Source organism: Ranitomeya imitator, chromosome 3 (assembly GCF_032444005.1).
Source record: "Ranitomeya imitator isolate aRanImi1 chromosome 3, aRanImi1.pri, whole genome shotgun sequence".
NCBI classification, from domain to species: Eukaryota; Metazoa; Chordata; class Amphibia; order Anura; family Dendrobatidae; genus Ranitomeya; species Ranitomeya imitator.
In genome coordinates, this window is record NC_091284.1 from 546153861 (window position 1) to 546177281 (window position 23421).

The window sequence follows — 23421 nt, forward strand, 5'->3', positions numbered from 1 at the left end:
AGGCGACTGTCCTGGGGTACCTCACAACATATTGACGCCCCCCTGGCGTGGAAGTAGGGGAAACGTGTCAATTTTCACAAAATCGTGATTTTCTGAAAATATTTCTAAGTGTCAAGGACACTTTTGGAAAATCTTCCCCAGGCTCCTGGAAGCCTCCTCGGTACGCCTCCTGCGGTTTCCCCCTGCCTGGAAGTCTGACACTTGTCTGAAATTTTTAGCGCATGAAAACGCGGTTTTTCACCCAAAATTCGACTTTGCGCCCGTGACTCGCAAACTTCACCCACAGTTAGGCGACTGTCCTGGGGTACCTCACAACATATTGACGCCCCCCTGGCGTGGAAGTAGGGGAAACGTGTCAATTTTCACAAAATCGTGATTTTCTGAAAATATTTCTAAGTGTCAAGGACACTTTTGGATAATCTTCCCCAGGCTCCTGGAAGCCTCCTCGGTACGCCTCCTGCGGTTTCCCCCTGCCTGGAAGTCTGACACTTGTCTGAAATTTTTAGCGCATGAAAACGCGGTTTTTCACCCAAAATTCGACTTTGCGCCCGTGACTCGCAAACTTCACCCACATTTAGGCGACTGTCCTGGGGTACCTCACAACATATTGACGCCCCCCTGGCGTGGAAGTAGGGGAAACGTGTCAATTTTCACAAAATCGTGATTTTTTTCAAAATATTTCTAAGTGTCAAGGACACTTTTGGATAATCTTCCCCAGGCTCCTGGAAGCCTCCTCGGTACGCCTCCTGCGGTTTCTCCCTGCCTGGAAGTCTGACACTTGTCTGAAATTTTTAGAGTATGAAAACGCGGTTTTTCACCCAAAATTCGACTTTGCGCCCGTGACTCGCAAACTTCACCCACATTTAGGCGACTGTCCTGGGGTACCTCACAACATATTGACGCCCCCCTGGCGTGGAAGTAGGGGAAACGTGTCAATTTTCACAAAATCGTGATTTTCTGAAAATATTTCTAAGTGTCAAGGACACTTTTGGAAAATCTTCCCCAGGCTCCTGGAAGCCTCCTCGGTACGCCTCCTGCGGTTTCCCCCTGCCTGGAAGTCTGACACTTGTCTGAAATTTTTAGCGCATGAAAACGCGGTTTTTCACCCAAAATTCGACTTTGCGCCCGTGACTCGCAAACTTCACCCACAGTTAGGCGACTGTCCTGGGGTACCTCACAACATATTGACGCCCCCCTGGCGTGGAAGTAGGGGAAACGTGTCAATTTTCACAAAATCGTGATTTTCTGAAAATATTTCTAAGTGTCAAGGACACTTTTGGATAATCTTCCCCAGGCTCCTGGAAGCCTCCTCGGTACGCCTCCTGCGGTTTCCCCCTGCCTGGAAGTCTGACACTTGTCTGAAATTTTTAGCGCATGAAAACGCGGTTTTTCACCCAAAATTCGACTTTGCGCCCGTGACTCGCAAACTTCACCCACATTTAGGCGACTGTCCTGGGGTACCTCACAACATATTGACGCCCCCCTGGCGTGGAAGTAGGGGAAACGTGTCAATTTTCACAAAATCGTGATTTTTTTCAAAATATTTCTAAGTGTCAAGGACACTTTTGGAAAATCTTCCCCAGGCTCCTGGAAGCCTCCTCGGTACGCCTCCTGCGGTTTCCCCCTGCCTGGAAGTCTGACACTTGTCTGAAATTTTTAGCGCATGAAAACGCGGTTTTTCACCCAAAATTCGACTTTGCGCCCGTGACTCGCAAACTTCACCCACAGTTAGGCGACTGTCCTGGGGTACCTCACAACATATTGACGCCCCCCTGGCGTGGAAGTAGGGGAAACGTGTCAATTTTCACAAAATCGTGATTTTCTGAAAATATTTCTAAGTGTCAAGGACACTTTTGGATAATCTTCCCCAGGCTCCTGGAAGCCTCCTCGGTACGCCTCCTGCGGTTTCCCCCTGCCTGGAAGTCTGACACTTGTCTGAAATTTTTAGCGCATGAAAACGCGGTTTTTCACCCAAAATTCGACTTTGCGCCCGTGACTCGCAAACTTCACCCACATTTAGGCGACTGTCCTGGGGTACCTCACAACATATTGACGCCCCCCTGGCGTGGAAGTAGGGGAAACGTGTCAATTTTCACAAAATCGTGATTTTCTGAAAATATTTCTAAGTGTCAAGGACACTTTTGGAAAATCTTCCCCAGGCTCCTGGAAGCCTCCTCGGTACGCCTCCTGCGGTTTCTCCCTGCCTGGAAGTCTGACACTTGTCTGAAATTTTTAGAGTATGAAAACGCGGTTTTTCACCCAAAATTCGACTTTGCGCCCGTGACTCGCAAACTTCACCCACATTTAGGCGACTGTCCTGGGGTACCTCACAACATATTGACGCCCCCCTGGCGTGGAAGTAGGGGAAACGTGTCAATTTTCACAAAATCGTGATTTTCTGAAAATATTTCTAAGTGTCAAGGACACTTTTGGAAAATCTTCCCCAGGCTCCTGGAAGCCTCCTCGGTACGCCTCCTGCGGTTTCCCCCTGCCTGGAAGTCTGACACTTGTCTGAAATTTTTAGCGCATGAAAACGCGGTTTTTCACCCAAAATTCGACTTTGCGCCCGTGACTCGCAAACTTCACCCACAGTTAGGCGACTGTCCTGGGGTACCTCACAACATATTGACGCCCCCCTGGCGTGGAAGTAGGGGAAACGTGTCAATTTTCACAAAATCGTGATTTTCTGAAAATATTTCTAAGTGTCAAGGACACTTTTGGATAATCTTCCCCAGGCTCCTGGAAGCCTCCTCGGTACGCCTCCTGCGGTTTCCCCCTGCCTGGAAGTCTGACACTTGTCTGAAATTTTTAGCGCATGAAAACGCGGTTTTTCACCCAAAATTCGACTTTGCGCCCGTGACTCGCAAACTTCACCCACATTTAGGCGACTGTCCTGGGGTACCTCACAACATATTGACGCCCCCCTGGCGTGGAAGTAGGGGAAACGTGTCAATTTTCACAAAATCGTGATTTTTTTCAAAATATTTCTAAGTGTCAAGGACACTTTTGGATAATCTTCCCCAGGCTCCTGGAAGCCTCCTCGGTACGCCTCCTGCGGTTTCTCCCTGCCTGGAAGTCTGACACTTGTCTGAAATTTTTAGAGTATGAAAACGCGGTTTTTCACCCAAAATTCGACTTTGCGCCCGTGACTCGCAAACTTCACCCACATTTAGGCGACTGTCCTGGGGTACCTCACAACATATTGACGCCCCCCTGGCGTGGAAGTAGGGGAAACGTGTCAATTTTCACAAAATCGTGATTTTCTGAAAATATTTCTAAGTGTCAAGGACACTTTTGGAAAATCTTCCCCAGGCTCCTGGAAGCCTCCTCGGTACGCCTCCTGCGGTTTCCCCCTGCCTGGAAGTCTGACACTTGTCTGAAATTTTTAGCGCATGAAAACGCGGTTTTTCACCCAAAATTCGACTTTGCGCCCGTGACTCGCAAACTTCACCCACAGTTAGGCGACTGTCCTGGGGTACCTCACAACATATTGACGCCCCCCTGGCGTGGAAGTAGGGGAAACGTGTCAATTTTCACAAAATCGTGATTTTCTGAAAATATTTCTAAGTGTCAAGGACACTTTTGGATAATCTTCCCCAGGCTCCTGGAAGCCTCCTCGGTACGCCTCCTGCGGTTTCCCCCTGCCTGGAAGTCTGACACTTGTCTGAAATTTTTAGCGCATGAAAACGCGGTTTTTCACCCAAAATTCGACTTTGCGCCCGTGACTCGCAAACTTCACCCACATTTAGGCGACTGTCCTGGGGTACCTCACAACATATTGACGCCCCCCTGGCGTGGAAGTAGGGGAAACGTGTCAATTTTCACAAAATCGTGATTTTTTTCAAAATATTTCTAAGTGTCAAGGACACTTTTGGATAATCTTCCCCAGGCTCCTGGAAGCCTCCTCGGTACGCCTCCTGCGGTTTCTCCCTGCCTGGAAGTCTGACACTTGTCTGAAATTTTTAGAGTATGAAAACGCGGTTTTTCACCCAAAATTCGACTTTGCGCCCGTGACTCGCAAACTTCACCCACATTTAGGCGACTGTCCTGGGGTACCTCACAACATATTGACGCCCCCCTGGCGTGGAAGTAGGGGAAACGTGTCAATTTTCACAAAATCGTGATTTTCTGAAAATATTTCTAAGTGTCAAGGACACTTTTGGAAAATCTTCCCCAGGCTCCTGGAAGCCTCCTCGGTACGCCTCCTGCGGTTTCCCCCTGCCTGGAAGTCTGACACTTGTCTGAAATTTTTAGCGCATGAAAACGCGGTTTTTCACCCAAAATTCGACTTTGCGCCCGTGACTCGCAAACTTCACCCACAGTTAGGCGACTGTCCTGGGGTACCTCACAACATATTGACGCCCCCCTGGCGTGGAAGTAGGGGAAACGTGTCAATTTTCACAAAATCGTGATTTTCTGAAAATATTTCTAAGTGTCAAGGACACTTTTGGATAATCTTCCCCAGGCTCCTGGAAGCCTCCTCAGTACGCCTCCTGCGGTTTCTCCCTGCCTGGATGTCTGACACTTGTCTGAAATTTTTAGAGTATGAAAACGCGGTTTTTCACCCAAAATTCGACTTTGCGCCCATGACCCGCAAACTTCACCCACATTTGGGCGACTGTCCTGGGGTACCTCACAACATATTGACGCCCCCTGGCGTGGAAGTAGGGGAAACGTGTCAATTTTCACAAAATCGTGATTTTCTGAAAATATTTCTAAGTGTCAAGGACACTTTTGGAAAATCTTCCCCAGGCTCCTGGAAGCCTCCTCGGTACGCCTCCTGCGGTTTCTCCCTGCCTGGAAGTCTGACACTTGTCTGAAATTTTTAGAGTATGAAAACGCGGTTTTTCACCCAAAATTCGACTTTGCGCCCGTGACTCGCAAACTTCACCCACATTTAGGCGACTGTCCTGGGGTACCTCACAACATATTGACGCCCCCCTGGCGTGGAAGTAGGGGAAACGTGTCAATTTTCACAAAATCGTGATTTTCTGAAAATATTTCTAAGTGTCAAGGACACTTTTGGAAAATCTTCCCCAGGCTCCTGGAAGCCTCCTCGGTACGCCTCCTGCGGTTTCCCCCTGCCTGGAAGTCTGACACTTGTCTGAAATTTTTAGCGCATGAAAACGCGGTTTTTCACCCAAAATTCGACTTTGCGCCCGTGACTCGCAAACTTCACCCACAGTTAGGCGACTGTCCTGGGGTACCTCACAACATATTGACGCCCCCCTGGCGTGGAAGTAGGGGAAACGTGTCAATTTTCACAAAATCGTGATTTTCTGAAAATATTTCTAAGTGTCAAGGACACTTTTGGATAATCTTCCCCAGGCTCCTGGAAGCCTCCTCGGTACGCCTCCTGCGGTTTCCCCCTGCCTGGAAGTCTGACACTTGTCTGAAATTTTTAGCGCATGAAAACGCGGTTTTTCACCCAAAATTCGACTTTGCGCCCGTGACTCGCAAACTTCACCCACATTTAGGCGACTGTCCTGGGGTACCTCACAACATATTGACGCCCCCCTGGCGTGGAAGTAGGGGAAACGTGTCAATTTTCACAAAATCGTGATTTTTTTCAAAATATTTCTAAGTGTCAAGGACACTTTTGGAAAATCTTCCCCAGGCTCCTGGAAGCCTCCTCGGTACGCCTCCTGCGGTTTCCCCCTGCCTGGAAGTCTGACACTTGTCTGAAATTTTTAGCGCATGAAAACGCGGTTTTTCACCCAAAATTCGACTTTGCGCCCGTGACTCGCAAACTTCACCCACAGTTAGGCGACTGTCCTGGGGTACCTCACAACATATTGACGCCCCCCTGGCGTGGAAGTAGGGGAAACGTGTCAATTTTCACAAAATCGTGATTTTCTGAAAATATTTCTAAGTGTCAAGGACACTTTTGGATAATCTTCCCCAGGCTCCTGGAAGCCTCCTCGGTACGCCTCCTGCGGTTTCCCCCTGCCTGGAAGTCTGACACTTGTCTGAAATTTTTAGCGCATGAAAACGCGGTTTTTCACCCAAAATTCGACTTTGCGCCCGTGACTCGCAAACTTCACCCACATTTAGGCGACTGTCCTGGGGTACCTCACAACATATTGACGCCCCCCTGGCGTGGAAGTAGGGGAAACGTGTCAATTTTCACAAAATCGTGATTTTCTGAAAATATTTCTAAGTGTCAAGGACACTTTTGGAAAATCTTCCCCAGGCTCCTGGAAGCCTCCTCGGTACGCCTCCTGCGGTTTCTCCCTGCCTGGAAGTCTGACACTTGTCTGAAATTTTTAGAGTATGAAAACGCGGTTTTTCACCCAAAATTCGACTTTGCGCCCGTGACTCGCAAACTTCACCCACATTTAGGCGACTGTCCTGGGGTACCTCACAACATATTGACGCCCCCCTGGCGTGGAAGTAGGGGAAACGTGTCAATTTTCACAAAATCGTGATTTTCTGAAAATATTTCTAAGTGTCAAGGACACTTTTGGAAAATCTTCCCCAGGCTCCTGGAAGCCTCCTCGGTACGCCTCCTGCGGTTTCCCCCTGCCTGGAAGTCTGACACTTGTCTGAAATTTTTAGCGCATGAAAACGCGGTTTTTCACCCAAAATTCGACTTTGCGCCCGTGACTCGCAAACTTCACCCACAGTTAGGCGACTGTCCTGGGGTACCTCACAACATATTGACGCCCCCCTGGCGTGGAAGTAGGGGAAACGTGTCAATTTTCACAAAATCGTGATTTTCTGAAAATATTTCTAAGTGTCAAGGACACTTTTGGATAATCTTCCCCAGGCTCCTGGAAGCCTCCTCGGTACGCCTCCTGCGGTTTCCCCCTGCCTGGAAGTCTGACACTTGTCTGAAATTTTTAGCGCATGAAAACGCGGTTTTTCACCCAAAATTCGACTTTGCGCCCGTGACTCGCAAACTTCACCCACATTTAGGCGACTGTCCTGGGGTACCTCACAACATATTGACGCCCCCCTGGCGTGGAAGTAGGGGAAACGTGTCAATTTTCACAAAATCGTGATTTTTTTCAAAATATTTCTAAGTGTCAAGGACACTTTTGGATAATCTTCCCCAGGCTCCTGGAAGCCTCCTCGGTACGCCTCCTGCGGTTTCTCCCTGCCTGGAAGTCTGACACTTGTCTGAAATTTTTAGAGTATGAAAACGCGGTTTTTCACCCAAAATTCGACTTTGCGCCCGTGACTCGCAAACTTCACCCACATTTAGGCGACTGTCCTGGGGTACCTCACAACATATTGACGCCCCCCTGGCGTGGAAGTAGGGGAAACGTGTCAATTTTCACAAAATCGTGATTTTCTGAAAATATTTCTAAGTGTCAAGGACACTTTTGGAAAATCTTCCCCAGGCTCCTGGAAGCCTCCTCGGTACGCCTCCTGCGGTTTCCCCCTGCCTGGAAGTCTGACACTTGTCTGAAATTTTTAGCGCATGAAAACGCGGTTTTTCACCCAAAATTCGACTTTGCGCCCGTGACTCGCAAACTTCACCCACAGTTAGGCGACTGTCCTGGGGTACCTCACAACATATTGACGCCCCCCTGGCGTGGAAGTAGGGGAAACGTGTCAATTTTCACAAAATCGTGATTTTCTGAAAATATTTCTAAGTGTCAAGGACACTTTTGGATAATCTTCCCCAGGCTCCTGGAAGCCTCCTCGGTACGCCTCCTGCGGTTTCCCCCTGCCTGGAAGTCTGACACTTGTCTGAAATTTTTAGCGCATGAAAACGCGGTTTTTCACCCAAAATTCGACTTTGCGCCCGTGACTCGCAAACTTCACCCACATTTAGGCGACTGTCCTGGGGTACCTCACAACATATTGACGCCCCCCTGGCGTGGAAGTAGGGGAAACGTGTCAATTTTCACAAAATCGTGATTTTTTTCAAAATATTTCTAAGTGTCAAGGACACTTTTGGATAATCTTCCCCAGGCTCCTGGAAGCCTCCTCGGTACGCCTCCTGCGGTTTCTCCCTGCCTGGAAGTCTGACACTTGTCTGAAATTTTTAGAGTATGAAAACGCGGTTTTTCACCCAAAATTCGACTTTGCGCCCGTGACTCGCAAACTTCACCCACATTTAGGCGACTGTCCTGGGGTACCTCACAACATATTGACGCCCCCCTGGCGTGGAAGTAGGGGAAACGTGTCAATTTTCACAAAATCGTGATTTTCTGAAAATATTTCTAAGTGTCAAGGACACTTTTGGAAAATCTTCCCCAGGCTCCTGGAAGCCTCCTCGGTACGCCTCCTGCGGTTTCCCCCTGCCTGGAAGTCTGACACTTGTCTGAAATTTTTAGCGCATGAAAACGCGGTTTTTCACCCAAAATTCGACTTTGCGCCCGTGACTCGCAAACTTCACCCACAGTTAGGCGACTGTCCTGGGGTACCTCACAACATATTGACGCCCCCCTGGCGTGGAAGTAGGGGAAACGTGTCAATTTTCACAAAATCGTGATTTTCTGAAAATATTTCTAAGTGTCAAGGACACTTTTGGATAATCTTCCCCAGGCTCCTGGAAGCCTCCTCAGTACGCCTCCTGCGGTTTCTCCCTGCCTGGATGTCTGACACTTGTCTGAAATTTTTAGAGTATGAAAACTCGGTTTTTCACCCAAAATTCGACTTTGCGCCCATGACCCGCAAACTTCACCCACATTTGGGCGACTGTCCTGGGGTACCTCACAACATATTGACGCCCCCTGGCGTGGAAGTAGGGGAAACGTGTCAATTTTCACAAAATCGTGATTTTCTGAAAATATTTCTAAGTGTCAAGGACACTTTTGGAAAATCTTCCCCAGGCTCCTGGAAGCCTCCTCGGTACGCCTCCTGCGGTTTCTCCCTGCCTGGAAGTCTGACACTTGTCTGAAATTTTTAGAGTATGAAAACGCGGTTTTTCACCCAAAATTCGACTTTGCGCCCGTGACTCGCAAACTTCACCCACATTTAGGCGACTGTCCTGGGGTACCTCACAACATATTGACGCCCCCCTGGCGTGGAAGTAGGGGAAACGTGTCAATTTTCACAAAATCGTGATTTTTTTCAAAATATTTCTAAGTGTCAAGGACACTTTTGGAAAATCTTCCCCAGGCTCCTGGAAGCCTCCTCGGTACGCCTCCTGCGGTTTTCCCCCTCCTGGAAGTCTGACATTTTTTACAGTGCGAAAATACGGTTTTTCGCTCAAAATTAAACTTTCCGCCCATGGAACGCACACTGTGCCCCCACCTTGGAGAGTCGCTATGGCGTACTCAGGGTGACTATTAAGCCCACAGACAACCTCCACAGGCCGACTATTAAGCCCCCTCCGTCTTCCGCAGGGCCGACTATTAAGCCCTCCACCGACTTCCGCAGGGCCGACTATTAAGCCCCCCTCCGACTTCCACAGGGCCGACTATTAAGCCCCCCTACGGAGTCCACTCAGCCAGCGACTGAAACGTGGTGAGCGGGGTGTGCGCATCCCGGCCGCGCCCAAAGTGCTTCGCCGCGGTCATGGCTGTCGCCACCGAAAACGGCAAATGTTTGTTTCGGCCAAGCTGCAAGGATACATCTCGGAACACAAAAACCAAACCGGTGGGGACATCCTACAGAGAAACACCGAGCCTGCTCTGGGGGGACAAAGACAGAAGGGCGTCCGCCTTCCGAGAGCCCTCACCTGGGTGAGGACCCAAGATGTGCCCTTCTGACAGTGATTACCTCCAGAGAACCAGGACCCCCGTGGGAAGGGTCCTGCCAAGCTCGGGTCGCCCAGATTCGCCTCTCTCACTCGGGTCACGCGCCCAGCCAACGTCCGCAGAAGACTTCCGATAAACACCGAGCCTGCTCTGGGGGGACAAAGACAGAAGGGCGTCCGCCTTCCAAGAGCCCTCACCTGGGTGAGGGCCCAAGATGTGCCCTTCTGACAGTGATTACCTCCAGAGAACCAGGACCCCCGTGGGAAGGGTCCTGCCAAGCTCGGGTCGCCCAGATTCGCCTCTCTCACTCGGGTCACGCGCCCAGCCAACGTCCGCAGAAGACTTCCGATAAACACCGAGTCTGCTCTGGGGGGACAAAGACAGAAGGGCGTCCGCCTTCCGAGAGCCCTCACCTGGGTGAGGACCCAAGATGTGCCCTTCTGACAGTGATTACCTCCAGAGAACCAGGACCCCCCGTGGGAAGGGTCCTGCCAAGCTCGGGTCACCCAGATTCGCCTCTCTCACTCGGGTCACGCGCCCAGCCAACGTCCGCAGAAGACTTCCGATAAACACCGAGCCTGCTCTGGGGGGACAAAGACAGAAGGGCGTCCGCCTTCCGAGAGCCCTCACCTGGGTGAGGACTCAAGATGTGCCCTTCTGACAGTGATTACCTCCAGAGAACCAGGACCCCCGTGGGAAGGGTCCTGCCAAGCTCGGGTCGCCCAGATTCGCCTCTCTCACTCGGGTCACGCGCCCAGCCAACGTCCGCAGAAGACTTCCGATAAACACCGAGCCTGCTCTGGGGGGACAAAGACAGAAGGGCGTCCGCCTTCCGAGAGCCCTCACCTGGGTGAGGACCCAAGATGTGCCCTTCTGACAGTGATTACCTCCAGAGAACCAGGACCCCCCGTGGGAAGGGTCCTGCCAAGCTCGGGTCACCCAGATTCGCCTCTCTCACTCGGGTCACGCGCCCAGCCAACGTCCGCAGAAGACTTCCGATAAACACCGAGCCTGCTCTGGGGGGACAAAGACAGAAGGGCGTCCGCCTTCCGAGAGCCCTCACCTGGGTGAGGACTCAAGATGTGCCCTTCTGACAGTGATTACCTCCAGAGAACCAGGACCCCCGTGGGAAGGGTCCTGCCAAGCTCGGGTCGCCCAGATTCGCCTCTCTCACTCGGGTCACGCGCCCAGCCAACGTCCGCAGAAGACTTCCGATAAACACCGAGCCTGCTCTGGGGGGACAAAGACAGAAGGGCGTCTGCCTTCCGAGAGCCCTCACCTGGGTGAGGACTCAAGATGTGCCCTTCTGACAGTGATTACCTCCAGAGAACCAGGACCCCCGTGGGAAGGGTCCTGCCAAGCTCGGGTCGCCCAGATTCGCCTCTCTCACTCGGGTCACGCGCCCAGCCAACGTCCGCAGAAGACTTCCGATAAACACCGAGCCTGCTCTGGGGGGACAAAGACAGAAGGGCGCCCGCCTTCCAAGAGCCCTCACCTGGGTGAGGACTCAAGATGTGCCCTTCTGACAGTGATTACCTCCAGAGAACCAGGACCCCCGTGGGAAGGGTCCTGCCAAGCTCGGGTCACCCAGATTCGCCTCTCTCACTCGGGTCACGCGCCCAGCCAATGTCCACAGCGGATTTCCGACAAATTTTCACTGAAAATTCAACTTTGTGCCCATGAACCAGACACTTTACCCACACTTGGGTCTCTATCTTGGGGTACTTTACAACATATTGACGACCCATGAGGTTGAAGTAGGGAAAATGTGAGATTTTTTTTTTTTTACAAAATCGGGATTGTCTCAAAATTTTTCTAAAAATGTCTAAGGAAGTGTCCTTGACATAACACCTGAGATTTTTCCCTTTCTGAATGTATGACACAACAGGATTCGAACCCGAGACGCCAGCTCGGCAAGGCCGCAGCGCTAACAAGTGAGCCACCGTGCTTTGACTGGGATCGATGGATCCAGTTAGTACCCAATCCGTTACAGATATGACTGATCGACAGCCGTGTAGGTGCCACCCCCTGGGGCTGAGTCATCCCCCGTGATGCCGTATAGGCGATTATGGCAGGTGGATCCGGTCAGGTGCCACCCCTGGGGCTGAGTCATCCCCCGTGATGCCGTATAGGTGATTACAGCAGGTGGATCAGGTGAGGACCAGAATACGTGTGCACATTCCTAACCCTAACCCTACCCCTAACCCTAACCCTACCCCTACCCCTAACCCTACCCCTAACCCTAACCCTAACCCTAGCCCTAACCCTAACCCTAACCCTACCCCTAACCCTAACCCTACCCCTAACCCTAACCCTATTCTAACATTAGTGGAAAAAAAAAAATTTCTTTATTTTTTTATTGTCCCTACCTATGGGGGTGACAAAGGGGGGGGTCATTTATTATTTTTTTTATTTTGATCACTGAGATAGATTATATCTCAGTGATCAAAATGCACTTTGGAACGAATCTGCCGGCCGGCAGATTCGGCGGGCGCACTGCGCATGCGCCCGCCATTTTGGAAGATGGCGGCGCCCGGGAGAAGACGGACGGGACCACGGCTGGATCGGTAAGTATGATGGGGTGGGGGGGGACCACGGGGGGGGGGATCGGAGCACGGGGGGGGGAATCGGAGCGCGGGAGGGGTGGAACGGAGCGCGGGGGGCGTGGAACGGAGCACGGGGGGGCTGGAATGGAGCACGGGGGGGTGGAACGGAGCACGGGGGGGGGGTGGATCGGAGTGCAGGGGGGGTGATTGGAGCACGGGGGGGTGATTGGAGCATGGGGGGAGCGGACACGAGCACGGGGGGGGAGCGGAGCACTGGACGGAGGGGAGCCGGAGCAGTGTACCGGCCAGATCGGGGGGGTGGGGGGGCGATCGGAGGGGTGGGGTGGGGGCACATTAGTATTTCCAGCCATGGCCGATGATATTTCAGCATCGGCCATGGCTGGATTGTAATATTTCACCCGTTATAATGGGTGAAATATTACAAATCGCTCTGATTGGCAGTTTCACTTTCAACAGCCAATCAGAGCGATCGTAGCCACGAGGGGGTGAAGCCACCCCCCCTGGGCTAAACTACCACTCCCCCTGTCCCTGCAGATCGGGTGAAATGGGAGTTAACCCTTTCACCCGATCTGCAGGGACGCGATCTTTCCATGACGCCGCATAGGCGTCATGGGTCGGAATGGCACCGACTTTCATGACGCCTACGTGGCGTCATGGGTCGGGAAGGGGTTAAGGGACGTTTGGTAGTTAGTCCAAGCTTTCAAATGCATGGTGGTTAAATGTCTATGCATGCAACTAGTATTGAGACTTTTCAGATTCTGACCTCTGCTTAAGGAAGTAGAACATTTTTGACAGATGACTTTGCGCTGATCAATTGGATGTTGTTTAAAAAAATGCCAGACTGCACTCTTTCTAGCATCGGATACCTTTTCAGGCATTGCAGACTGAGCTTTAACCGGATGGCCACGCTGTCCTCCACCAGGTTTTGGCTTTGCCACGCGTTTTGGGCAAGATACGGGCCCGGCAGATGGAACCTGTGGCGATGTTGATGCCTGCTGCGGCCCCTCCTCCTCCTCTGCTTCAGAACTGCTGCCGCCTGCACCCTGTTCCCCCAATGGCTGCCAATCGGGGTCAAGAACTGGGTCATCTAATAACTCTTCTTGTACCTCCTGCGCAACTTCGTCTGTGTCACCGTGTCGTTCGGTGGTATAGCGTTCGTGATGGGGCAACATAGTCTCATCAGGGTCTGATTCTTGATCAGCACCCTGCGAGGGCAATGTTGTGGTCTGAGTCAAAGGACCAGCATAGTAGTCTGGCTGTGGCTGTGCGTCAGTGCACTCCATGTCAGATTCAATTTGTAATGGGCATGGACTGTTAACTGCTTCACTTTCTAAGCCAGGGACGGTATGTGTAAAGAGCTCCATGGAGTAACCCGTTGTGTCGCCTGCTGCATTCTTCTCTGTTGTTGTTTTTGCTGAAGAGGACAAGGAAGTGACTTGTCCCTGACCGTGAACATCCACTAACGACGCGCTGCTTTTACTTTTACCAGTTTCACGAGAGGAGGCAAAAGAGCTAGAGGCTGAGTCAGCAAGATAAGCCAAAACTTGCTCTTGCTGCTCCGGCTTTAAAAGCGGTTTTCCTAATCCCAGAAAAGGGAGCGTTCGAGGCCTTGTGTAGCCGGACGACGAACCTGGCTCCACAGCTCCAGACTTAGGTGCAATATTTTTTTCCCCACGACCACCTGATGCTCCACCACTACCACTACCCTCATTACCAGCTGACAATGAACGCCCCCGGCCACGACCTCTTCCACTAGACTTCCTCATTGTTTTAAAAACGTAACCAAACTAACGTTATTTGTTGCAGTCACACAACTTACACGGTGAGCTATAACTTCAGTATGATTTAGCTACCCCTTTACAGGTTGGTGAGACCACAGCGAAAATCAGGCCCAATGTTACACACTCTTTTTTTGGTGGCTGCAAATTAGAGAGATGCCCCACACGCAGGACTGTCACTGAAGCACAAATGTTAATATTAATGTCACACTATTATTTTTTTTTTATTTTTATTTTTTTCAGGAACACTTTAGAAACCCCCCCAAAAAAAAAAAATTGATTTTTGCAGGGAGAATTTAGAAAACAAATGTAACAAACTATATGCTTTCTATGGGCCACTGAGTGAGAGATGACGCACACAGGAATCAGGAGTGGCACACAAGCCCAGAGGCCAATATTTTTCTACCAATGATTGATGGAGTTATTTTCTCTGGTAGATTTTGGAACCCAAATCAAGGGAAAAAAATATAGGCTTTCTATGGACCACAATTGGAGAGAGAGAGAGAGAGAGAGAGAGAGAGATGGCACACCCAGGAGTCAAGACTGGCACACAAGCAGAAAGGCCAATATTAATCTCCCACTGTTTTTTTTGGTTGTTTTTTTTTTTTTTTTTCAGGGAGACTTTAGAAAAAAAAATCATAAAAAAAATATGATTTTATCAGGAAGAATTTAGAAACCAAATAAAATAAAATGATTTTTTCAGGGAGAATTTATAAATCAAATAAAAACAAAAATAGGCGTTCTATGGCCCACTGACTGAGAGATGACGCACACAGGAATCAGGAGTGGCACACAAGCCCAGAGGCCAATATTTTTCTACCAATGATTGATGGAGTTATTTTCTCTGGTAGATTTTGGAACCCAAATCAAGGAAAAAAAATATAGGCTTTCTATGGACCACAATTGGAGAGAGAGAGAGAGAGAGAGATGGCACACCCAGGAGTCAAGACTGGCACACAAGCAGAAAGGCCAATATTAATCTCCCACTGTTTTTTTTTTTTTTTTTTTTTTTTCAGGGAGACTTTAGAAAAAAAAATAATAAAAAAAATATGATTTTATCAGGAAGAATTTAGAAACCAAATAAAATAAAATGATTTTTTCAGGGAGAATTTATAAAACAAATAAAAACAAAAATAGGCGTTCTATGGCCCACTGACTGAGAGATGACGCACACAGGAATCAGGAGTGGCACACAAGCCCAGAGGCCAATATTTTTCTACCAATGATTGATGGAGTTATTTTCTCTGGTAGATTTTGGAACCCAAATCAAGGAAAAAAAATATAGGCTTTCTATGGACCACAATTGGAGAGAGAGAGAGAGAGAGAGAGAGAGAGAGAGATGGCACACCCAGGAGTCAAGACTGGCACACAAGCAGAAAGGCCAATATTAATCTCCCACTGTTTTTTTTGGTTGTTTTTTTTTTTTTTTTTTCAGGGAGACTTTAGAAAAAAAAATAATAAAAAAAATATGATTTTATCAGGAAGAATTTAGAAACCAAATAAAATAAAATGATTTTTTCAGGGAGAATTTATAAAACAAATAAAACCAAAAATAGGCGTTCTATGGCCCACTGACTGAGAGATGACGCACCCAGGAGTCAAGACTGGCACACAAGCAGAAAGGCCAATATTAATCTCCCACTGTTTTTTTTTTTTTTTTTTTTTTTTTCAGGGAGACTTTAGAAAAAAAAATAATAAAAAAAATATGATTTTATCAGGAAGAATTTAGAAACCAAATAAAATAAAATGATTTTTTCAGGGAGAATTTATAAAACAAATAAAACCAAAAATAGGCGTTCTATGGCCCACTGACTGAGAGATGACGCACCCAGGAGTCAAGACTGGCACACAAGCAGAAAGGCCAATATTAATCTCCCACTGTTTTTTTTTTTTTTTTTTTTTTTTTCAGGGAGACTTTAGAAAAAAAAATAATAAAAAAAATATGATTTTATCAGGAAGAATTTAGAAACCAAATAAAATAAAATGATTTTTTCAGGGAGAATTTAGAAAACAAATAAAACCAAAAATAGGCGTTCTATGGCCCACTGACTGAGAGAGAGAGAGATGGAACGCTTAGTACTGGCACACAAGCCCAAAGGGCAATATTAATCTCCCTTTTTTTTTCCAGGGAGAATTTCTAAAACCCCCCCAAAAAAAAAAATTGGCTTTCTATGGCCCACTATTTGTGAGAGAGATGGGACGCTCAGGACTGGCACAGATGGCACGCTCAGGACTGGCACAGAAGCCCAGAGGCCAATATTAATCTCCCTTTTTTTCTGGGAGAATTTATAAAACCAAAAAAATATTTAAATAGGCTTTCTATGGCCCACTATTTGTGAGAGAGATGGCACGCTCAGGACTGGCACAGATGGCACGCTCACAACTGGCACACAAGCCCAGAGGCCAATATTAATCTCCCTTTTTTCAGGGAAAATTTATAAAACCAAAAAAAAAATTAAATAGGCTTTCTATGGCCCACTATTTGTGAGAGAGATGGCACGCTCAGGACTGGCACAGATGGCACGCTCACAACTGGCACACAAGCCCAGAGGCCAATATTAATCTCCCTTTTTTCAGGGAAAATTTATAAAACAAAAAAAAAAATTAAATAGGCTTTCTATGGCCCACTATTTGTGAGAGAGATGGCACGCTCAGGACTGGCACAGATGGCACGCTCACAACTGGCACACAAGCCCAGAGGCCAATATTAATCTCCCTTTTTTTCAGGGAGAATTTATAAAACCAAAAAAAAAATTAAATAGGCTTTCTATGGCCCACTATTTGTGAGAGAGATGGCACGCTCAGGGCTGGCACAGATGGCACGCTCAGGACTGGCACACAAGCCCAGAGGCCAATATTAATCTCCCTTTTTTTCAGGGAGAATTTATAAAACCCAAAAAAAAATAAAATAGGCTTTCTATGGCCCACTATTTGTGAGAGAGATGGCACACTCAGGACTGGCACACAAGCCCAAAGGCCAATATTAATCTCCCACTGTATTTTTATCAGGGAGAATTTATACACCCCACAAAAAAAAATACAGAAAAATGAAAAGGCTTTCTATGGCCCACTATGTGAGAGAGATGGCACACACAGGGATGGCACTCTAGCAGAAATGCCAAATTGCCAATCTTAATCTCCCACCAAAAAAAAAAAAAAAAAAAAAACAGGGAATGTCCTACAATTACTATCTCCCTGCCTGCAGTAATCTCAGCCAGGTATGGCAGGCAGCTACTATCTCCCTGCCTGCAGTAATCTCAGCCAGGTATGGCAGGCAGCAATAAGGAGTGGACTGATGCACAAATGAAATAAAAAGTGTGGACAAACAAAAAAGATAGCTGTGCAGAAAGGAAGGAACAAGAGGATTTGTGCTTTGAAAAAAGCAGTTGGTTTGCACAGCGGCGTACACACAGCAATGCAGCTATCAGGGAGCCTTCTAGGGCAGCCCAATGAGCTACAGCGCTGAGGGGAAAAAAAAAAAAAAAAAAACTTCCACTGTCCCTGCACACCGAGGGTGGTGTTGGACAGTGCAAATCGCTGCAGCACAAGCGGTTTTGTGGTTAATGGACCCTGCCTAACGCTATCCCTGCTTCTGACAAAGCGGCAGCAACCTCTCCCTAAGCTCAGATCAGCAGCAGTAAGATGGCGGTCGGCGGGAACGCCTCTTTATAGCCCCTGTGACGTCGCAGACAGCAAGCCAATCACTGCAATGCCCTTCTCTAAGATGGTGGGGACCAGGACCTATGTCATCACGCTGCCCACACTCTGCGTTTACCTTCATTGGCTGAGAAATGGCGCTTTTCGCGTCATTGAAACGCGACTTTGGCGCGAAAGTCGCGTACCGCATGGCCGACCCCGCACAGGGGTCGGATCGGGTTTCATGAAACCCCGACTTAGCCAAAAGTCGGCGACTTTTGAAAATGTTCGACCCGTTTCGCTCAACCCTAGTCCAAAGCAGTATGTGGCAAAAAGTTCCATCTGGTGGACTGGAATGGTCATGGGCCAGAGGAAAGGACCTGGGAGCTTATTGAGCGTATTCGGGGTTCTCAGTTCATTGCAGCCTTTGATCGTAGTGAGGCCCAAGGAGGGGGCCGTAAGATGGGGGTAATGTTAGGCATCAAGATCCTGCTGCTTCACAGGGGGAATCTACAGCCACGACCTCTGCAGTCTCCCATTCTTCTTCAGCTACAGAGCATCCTGCTCAGCAGAGACGTTGGTCCCAGAGTCTTGCTCAGGCTAATGCTGTGCGTTTTGTTCCTGCTGCTGTCCCAGGTTCAGCTATTGCAACCAGCATTAGTCAGCAGTGAGCAGACACTCTTGGAACTAAAAACATAATTATGAATGACCTCGGGGAGATCAAAACATCCAACACCGCGGAGACACCATCACGGGTTTCTCATCGCAGTGATCCAGAACACTGCTCCCATCCCTTATGGGAAATATGCAAATGCATGTAGAAAAGCCACGGAGACACCATCACATGTTTCTCAATGCAAGCAATAAATAGCCAAGTCTTTTACTGGGAAGGAACAACCACGGGAAGGGCAGCATCCAAAAAGGAAAACCACCTATGCCAAAACATGGTATCCATCCACAGACAGCTGTTTCGGGGTATTTGTTCCTCATCAGTGTGAAGTAGGAAACTGGCGATTAGGAGCAGTGCCTAGTAAAAAGGACTATAAACATAAGGATGAATGATCTCGTGGAGATCAAAACATCCAACACCGCAGAGACACCATCATGTGTTTCTCAACGCAGTGATCCAGAACACTGCTCCCATCCCTTATGGGAAATATGCAAATGCATGTAGAAAAGCCGCGGAGACACCATCACGTGTTTCTCAACACAAGCAATAAATAGCCTGGTCTTTCACCGGGAAGGAACAACCACGAGAAGGGCAGCATCCAAAAAGGAAAACCACCTTTGCCAAAACATGGTATCCATCCACAGACAGCTGTTTCGGGGTACTTGCCCCTCATCAGTGTCGAGTGGGAAGCTGGCTATTAGGAGCAGTGCCTAGTAAAAAGGACTATAAACAAAAGGATGAATGACCTCGGGGAGATCAAAACATCCAACACCGCGGAGACACCATCACGTGTTTCTCAACGCAGTGATCCAGAACACTGCTCCCATCCCTTATGGGAAATAGGCAAATGCATGTAGAAAAGTCGCGGAGACACTATCACGTGTTTTTCAATGCAAGCAATAAATAGTCAGGTCTTTCACCGGGAAGGAACAACCACGGGAAGGGCAGCATCCAAAAAGGAAAACCATCTATGCCAAAACATGATATCCATCCACAGACAGCTGTGGACAAACTATCCACTTAAGAGGCAAAACTGACAATAAATTCACATGCTGTTGTGCAAATGGAATAGACAACAGATGGAAATTATTGGCAATTATCAAGACACACTCAATAAAGGAGTGGTTATGCTGGTGGGGACCACAGACCACGTCTCAGTACCTGTTGTGAATTCAGCTTTTGGGCTCCCTCCGGTGGTTGTAGAGCGTAATGCAGTTGTGCCTGGATTGCAGGAGTGGACATGTGTATCTACTAATTGCAGGACTGACTGGGGTATATAGCTTTGCAGGATCCTTTAGTCAGTGCCAGTTGTCCATTGTTCTTGAAGGATTCACTTCCCTGCTGGTCTTTCCAGTTTGCTGTGTTTTTCTACAAAGATAAGTCCTGGCTTGGTTTTTGCTGTCCACCTGCAGTGGACCTTATAGTTCTGTGCATTTTCATGTTTTTGTCTTGTCCAGCTTGGTCTGTGAAGGATTTTTTGCAGCCTAGCTATTTCTCTGGAGATGCAGATATACCCCCCATGTCTTTAGTCAGATATTTTCTAGTGTTTTTATACTGACCGCATAGTACTCTGTTCTATCCTTTCTTTTTAGCTAGTATGGCCTCCTATGCTAAAATCTGCTTTCATATCTGCATATGTTATTTCCCTCTCCTCTCACAGTCAATATTTGTGGGGGGCTATCTATCCTTTGGGGATTTTCTCTGAGGCAAGATAGGTTTCCTGTTTCTGTCTTTAGGGGTAGTTAGATCTTAGGCTGTGCCGAGGGGTTTAGGGAGTGTTAGGTACCCCCCACGGCTGCTTTTAGTTGCGCTGCTAGGTTCAGGGTTTGTGGTCAGTACAGGGACCACCTTCTCCAGAGTACGTCTCATGCTGCTCCAAGGCCACCAGATCATAACAAGTACCAGTGCTTTCTGGCTTATGTTTTAGTCACTTTTGATTGTTGGTTGTGCTTTCACACTCGTGGTAGCATGAGACGGACTCGACAACCCACTCTGCGGTCAAGCTCACCCCAAACCATCTTGATTGGGTTCAGGTCCGGTGACTGTGGAGGCCAGGTCATCTGGTGTAGCACCCCATAACTCTCCTTCTTGGTCAAATAGCCCTTATACAGCCTGGAGGTGTGTTTGGGGTCATTGTCCTGTTGAAAAATAAATGATGGTTCAACTAAAAGAAAACCGGATGGAATAGCATGCCACTGCAAGATGCTGTGGTAGCCATGCTGGTTCAGTATACCTTCAATTTTGAATAAATCCCCAACAGTGTCACCAGCAAAGCACGCCCACACCATCACACCTCAAGAGAATGCCAAGAGTGTGCAAAGCAGTCATCAAAGCAAAAGGTGGCTACTTTTAAGAACCTAGAATATAAGACATATTTTCAGTTGTTTCACACTTTTTTGTTAAGTATATAATTCCACATGTGTTAATTCATAGTTTTGATGCCTTCAGTGTGAACGAACAATTTTCATAGTCATGAAAATACAGAAAAACCTTTAAATGAGAAGGTGTGTCCAATCTTTTGGTCTGTACTGTGTATATATATATATACACCTGTGAAGTGAAAACCATTCACGGTGACTACCTCTTGAAGCTCATCAAGAGAATGCCAAGAGTGTGCAAAGCAGTCATCAAAGCAAAAGGTGGCTACTTTGAAGAACTTAGAATATAAGACATATTTTCAGTTGTTTCACACTTTTTTGTTAAGTATATAATTCCACATGTGTTAATTCATAGTTTTGATGCCTTCAGTGTGAATGAACAATTTTGATAGTCATGAAAATACAGAAAAACCTTTAAATGAGAAGGTGTGTCCAATCTTTTGGTCTGTACTATGTGTATATATATATATATATATATATATATATATATATATACATAGTATGTGTTCTACGTGTATATATCTATTTTATCTATTCTATTGTAACCTGTCACTCTGTGTTTTTACTGTACATGGCACATGAATTGCCGACTTTATTCTATCTTTTACTGAATGTTACTGTCTTTTTCCGATTTTAAGAAAAAAGCTCTTCTTACCGATCACAAATCCAAATGTACCATATTCATGCCGAAATAAGTTTGGCTATCGTTTTCCGAACATATACGCTCATCTCTAGTTATTATCCCACCTCTAAGCCTCCAAGAAAAGCAAAGCTTCAGGTGATGATTGATGAGGTGCTGACAGAAAAGGAAGAGGAGTAACAGGGACCATTCACACCATTATCAGGCCAGGCGTCCACACATGTCTTGTAGGATAGATTCCTGTACCAACAATGGCCAGGTAAACAAATATCATTTTTGGAGGATGAGGATTATGAGGAGGAGGCTGAGGAACAACCATGTTCACAGCAGGTTGGCACTCAAACCAGCTCACAGGCATTACTGGAGTGCGGAGGGGCAATACAGAGGATACATGCAATACAGAGGACCCAGACGATATGCCTCCCACCAAGGACAGCTTGTCATTGCCTCTAGGCCGCCTGGCACATATGAGGCAATACATGCTGCTGTACATGCCCAATGTCCCCTGAGTTACCCATATTATTACAAGTGCTGATTAATGTGTGGCCCCCCAGCTGGTTTCCCACTACAAGCATAATGTACCATCCTTACTTCCATCAATAGAACATGATCAGAAAATGAGGCAATACAAGCACACGCTGATAGAACCACTACTGACGGCATCCTCACCTGACAGCAGGAGCTCAGTGGAAGAACAAGACAGAGGAGGAGGAATTTGCCAACACTGCTGGAAAACCTGCACCACCTTCGAAGGGAGGGTTAACATGGCATAAACATGACAAACCTTACCCAGCATGTTGCAACATCAAGAACCACCATCCTATATGGTCCGTAGGCAGCGTTTAGGTTATTCTTGTGTAGCAACTCAATTGGGATTATTACATTGGACACTTAAAAAAATGTAGCTGAGCCTGCCTGTTCCTGTACAAATTAGATATACTGACACTGCAGTCCCTAGTGCTGTCTGTGTGTACAGAGATAGCCCAAACCAAAGAGCTATTAGATGGCAACGAGGACCTAAACTCTTTTATCGGCTGTCAAGCTGCTTCACTTTCCTCCTAAAGAACCGGAGGGCAGAGCAGAGTGTGAATAAACTATAATAGAAGTGTGCTTAACAAATGAAAACAGTTACAGTGAGTAAAGTAAATAACACATAGAGAATAATGCAATTTCTATAGTTCTTACAAATATACAGCCTACTTACTAAAGTTAAACAGAAGAGAGGTGCAAAGTATATCAAAGAAACAAGTGTTAGGTGTCGAGTTCCTGCCGCTGCACAGGGGGAATCTTGAACCACCTCTGTTGCGGTCTCTCATTCTCCTCCAGCAGCAGTGGAGCCTGCTCAGCAGAGACGTTGGCCCCAGTGCCTGGCTCAGGCAGATACTGTGCATTTGGTTACTGCTGCCCTTCCAGGTTCAGCCATTATAACCAGTACTGATCTGTGGCGAGTTCTGCTTTTCTTCTTCTGAGCATGCCCAGGGGAAGAACTCTCATTGGAGGTTTGGGGTCACATGCTCAGGTCCTGTGGCAGCTCCTATTGGACCACTAGGAAGGTCCCAGAGAGCTACAGCTATAAAAGGTTTGCATGGCCGAACAGCCATGCGCTAGTATAAACCTGTTATTGTGTGTGTGTGGATGTATGCCTGTTCTGGTGGTTGCTCCTTAATTATTCCCATTCCTAAAGTTGTTGAATGCTCGCGAATGTTGGAGCTACCTAGCACCTGACAGTGTTATCTAAGCACAAGAGCTGATTCTTACTGTGTCAGATCAGTAGAGATCGCCAGTGAGGCGCCGTGCGCATTTAGTGCGCTTTCCTGGACCTACTCAGGGTGGTTAGTGGTGTCCGTCAGAGCGGCGCTGTACGCTCTCTCGTGCAATAAATGTTTATTTTGCTTTCTCCTCGGACCGCAGTAGCGGCACCGAGCACTAGTGGTCTAGAGGGACTAGTCCACCACTCCTTGGGGCAGAGTTCTGTGATCTTGTCCTAGTGCTCTCTTTGCGGTTGAAGCAACAAGGTTCGTCTCCTTTTTCATACCGGGTGAAGCTATCCCAAGTGTGATCACATTATACCGCCATATAGTTTCCGCCATTATCGA